Source organism: Pelophylax lessonae, assembly GCF_965119305.1.
Source record: "Pelophylax lessonae genome assembly, chromosome: 9".
Taxonomy (NCBI): domain Eukaryota; kingdom Metazoa; phylum Chordata; class Amphibia; order Anura; family Ranidae; genus Pelophylax; species Pelophylax lessonae.
The window spans coordinates 247,690,796-247,695,224 of NC_138776.1; the positions used below are offsets into that span (position 1 = coordinate 247,690,796).

General features: G+C 45.1%; 1 protein-coding gene across 1 annotated transcript in view; it reads right to left on the bottom strand.

The window, feature by feature from the left end:
- The window catches only part of LOC309564357 (uncharacterized protein), a 1,447,080-nt gene that overhangs the window by 725,968 nt on the left and 716,683 nt on the right, over positions 1-4,429 (bottom strand). The window lies entirely within an intron of this gene.

Here is a 4,429-nt window from a genome sequence, read left to right on the forward strand (position 1 = left end):
CGCCTGCGAGTACTGCTGGATGGTACTGCTGGCTCAGGCTGATACTGCTGGGGGTACTGCTGGCTCAGGCTGATACTGCTGTGGGTACTGCTGACTCAGGCTGGTACGGTGCTGTAGGTACTGCTGGCTCAGGCTGGTACTGATGGCTGGTACTGTGCTGTGGGTACTGCTGGCTCAGGCAGGTACTGCTGTGGGTACTGCTGGCTCAGGCTGGTACTGCTGGCATGTACTGCTGGCTGGTACTGTTGTAGGTACTGCTGACTCTGGCTGGTACTGCTGGTTCTGCTGTGTGTACTGCTGGCTCTGGCTGGTACTGCTGTGTGTACTGCTGGCTCTGGCTGGTACTGCTGGCTCTGGCTGGTACTGCTGGCTCTGGCTGGTACTGCTGGCCATGAGAAGTGTAGCAGCGCCACGCTGGAGGAAGAGGTGATGTTTCCTGTATTGGTCACAGGTGGAGTGCATTTGATATCACTCCGCCTATGACTCACTCAGACTGTAATAACGTAGCAGGAACTATATAGGAAGCATCGGCTCCATTCTGACAGATCAGCTGAGAGACACAGACTCAGCTGCATGGGGGGCCGGACCAGATGACTTCAGGGGCCGCATACGGCCCCCGAAACGTAGGTTCCCCACCCCTGCCCTAGAGAATAAAACAGCGGTAGTTCCAATTTTTTTGTGTTACACGATATTACCACAAAGGTAATATAAAACACATTTCAGATAAAAATAAACTACAGTTCATTTCCAGGAAAACAAATGCAATAAGATGACCCAATTTTTGATAAAATAGAAGATGAGTTTGCACCGACTAAATGATATTCAATATGTCAAACATTAAATCTGTAAGCGTACAAACTTCAGTACCCTATATTTTCTATAGGCAACACTTTAAAAGCCCCCCTATAGTCATCAGTTTAGGGTTATGGAGGAGGTCTGATACTAGAAATATTGCTCTCACTGCGGCGTGCACGGCCATATGGAACATTTGTATCGCAATAGGCATTTTCACACGTGGGCGCCCCAGACACGTGCGTTTACATTCATACGTGTGTGTATATGAAGGGCAGGGGCCTACATTTTTATTTTTTTTTTTAATGCAACAATTTTTATTGAATTGAAAAAAATATATTTTTTACTCAACTTTTTTCTTCCCCCCCATCACACCAGCGTCGTTACCACGGGTATGTGATAGCAATCAGGCGGCAGAATATCTGCCAGAATGCTTTCATCTGACAGGCAAAAGTCTGCTTGTCAGTTTTCAAACACGATCCTGGTGGCTGTAGCTATTGGGAATGTGTGTAAAAATCCCTGTATCTGTGTGAGCAAAACAATGTAAATAGAGAATATATAAAACAATGTAATAATAAATTCAATAAGAGATCACATTTGTAAAATAAAAAGGTATAAAAAAAAAAAGGGGCAGTTTGTTAATTTTTACGAGACACAGTCCACTTGGCTTTGAATTAGAACCTGAAAAGAAACTTGGTAGAGATCAATAGCCCTTTAGGCTTCATGCACACTGGACGCTTTGGCCAAATCTCCTTAACGTCAATCTTCTGGCATCAGAAAAAAAACACAATGCGTGTACCACATTTGGGCATCAATTCATTTCACTGGCCAGAAAAATTATTTTTCCTAGCCACTGAGATGAATTAACGCTGAAGTCTAGAGTTAAAACGTTTTGGGTGTTTTTTTCTGGGTAAATGCTTCTCTCCAGGACATGATTTTGGTGCGTTCAGATTTTTTGTTCTTAACCACTTGCCGACCGGGCCATAGCTGGATAACGGCTACAGCGTGGTCGGCTTATTCTGGGAGGGCGTACAATGACATCCTCCCAAAATCGCACTTCTTACGTGCCCCCCCGGGTGCACACACGGAAGTGTCCATGCTCGCCAGGTCCCAGAGCATCACGGATCATGGTAAAGGGCCAATGACAGTGGCCCTTCACCACGTGATCAGCTGTCAACAACACGGCACATGTCCGGTTCAGTTCTCTCCTCTCTTCACATGCTGTACACAGCGATCGGTACAGCATGTGAGGCAACAGCATGCAATGTCAAGCGGCAGCTTCCAAAGCCAACAGAATATTAGCATGCATAAAGAAAGTGATGTATTCCAGAGATAAGACTATAATCCTTCCACTTTATAAAACTCTGGTCCGACCGCATCTGGAGTATTCTGTCCAGTTCTGGTCGCCAGTCCTCAGGAGGGATGTGTTGGAGCTGGAGAAAGTCCAGAGAAGGGCAACTAAACTGATTAGGGGGTTGGAGGACCTTAACTATGAAGAGCGGCTGCAATCGCTCGATTTATTTTCCCTGGAGAAGAGACGTCTGAGAGGGGACATGATAGCAATTTATAAATATCTTAATGGGGATCTCAGCTTAGAAAAAAAGCTGTTCATTCGAAGGAATTGCATGAGGACTCGAGGACATACAATGCGATTAGAGGAGAAGCGTTTTAACCTCAGGCAACGAGGAGGGTTGTTTACTGTTAGGGCTACAAGATTGTGGAATTGTCTACCACAAGAGGTGGTTTCTGCGGGTAGTATGGTGACTTTCAAAAGACTCTTAGACTTACATCTCAAGGATCAGGAGATTAAGGGCTATGTTAGATGATTACAGTCACACACACCTACACAGGTTGAACTGGATGGACTGTTGTCTTTATTCAACCTCACCTACTATGTAACTATGTAAGAGGAGAGAGACTGCAGCTGCACTCATCCCCTGCCTCCTCCATGCCTCAACTAGGCCCATCCGTGCAACATCCATGCCTCATCCGTGCCACATCCATGCCACCTCAGTGCTCATCCATGCCTCATCCGTGCCACATCCATGCCTCATCTGTGCCCACCCATGCCACCTCAGTGCTCATCCGTGGTTCATCTAGCCACATTCGTGCTCATCCATGCCACATCAGTGCCCATCAATGCCACGTCCATGCCAGTGCTCATCCATGCCACATCAGTGCTCAGTCGTGTGACATCCATGCCACATAAGTGCTCATCAGTGCCACATCAGTGCTCATCCGTGCCACTACAGTAATTATCAGTGCCCTACAGTGCCAAAATTGTAATGGGAAGTCAGGAAATGACGGTGCTCCCTGCATGTTGGGGCTCTGTATGTGGCTAGGCTGTGTAAAAGTCCCACACATGTGGTATAGCCATATTCAGGAGGAGTAGCAGAATGTATTTTGGGGTGTCATTTCTGCTATGCTAAATGGACAACTTTAAGTAAAAAAAAAAAAAAAAATGCGTTTTCATTTTCTTTCCACATTTTCCAAAAACGTATAAGGAAAAAAATGACATGTTCAAAAGACACATTTTGCCTCCTAGATTATGTGTTGGGGTGTTTGCTTTCCAAAATGGGGTAATTTTGTGGGCGTTTCCATTGTCCTGGTGCTCCAGGGCCTTCAAAAGTGTGAAAGGTTGTCAGGAAATTACAGTATATATATGACTATGTGCCTTCAGATTTGACTTTCTGTACGTAGAGCAAGTATACAGGAACAAACTGTGTGAATTTTTTGATACACTGAAACAGTTGCTCTCTGAGCAAACATTCATAAATCACTCAAATGAAAGACTAGAAGACTTAAAGTGGTACCAAACCCAGGACCCTGCATTCACTATATCTGCTCTCCCACAGCACACAGAACATGGAAATGCAATTATTTTAGTAAATATAAACTGCTGAATACTCTTTCTCATCAACAGTTAGAGCAGTCTTGTAACTTCTATCAGTGTCCAACCAAGCACTGGTTAAAGCTTGTAGGAGGAGTTTTCTGACTGCCCTATATGAATGCAGGACCCCAGACCCTCTGTCTGGACAGTGCTGATTGGCCCTGTGTCAATCACATGTATGCTTCCAAAAAAAAAAAAAAAACTCTCTAGCAATAAGTTGCATGTTCTCCCTGTGCCTGCGTGGGTTTCTTCCGGGTACTCCGGTTTCCTCCGACACTCCAAAGACATGCTGGTAGGTTAATTGGATCATGTATAAAAAAAACAATTGTCCCTACTGTGTATGTATGTGAGTTAGGGACCTTAGATTCAGTGGCGTCACTAGGGGGGTGCGGTAGGTGCGGTCCGCACCGGGTGACACCCACCAGAGGGGTGACACCACATGTTTCCCCAGCTGCCTGCACTCCTGCAGTGCAGTCTTCTTCACTTGTCAATAAACACCAAACTGAGCATGTGCAGCCTGACTCCATAGACTCTGTGTTTTTAGGAAATTATCAGGGGACAGTAGAAGAAGGGGAGGATGAGAGAAGCCAGGCTCAAACAGCCTTTTTACACAATGTGGAGGATTAACCCCTTAGATTCCACAGTGAGCATAACAAACATTCTTTACTTCATATACAGACTGATTTTGCTGTTGTGGGTTTAGTAACACTTTAAGATAAGTTTTTGAAGACAAAGTTTCTGAAAAAA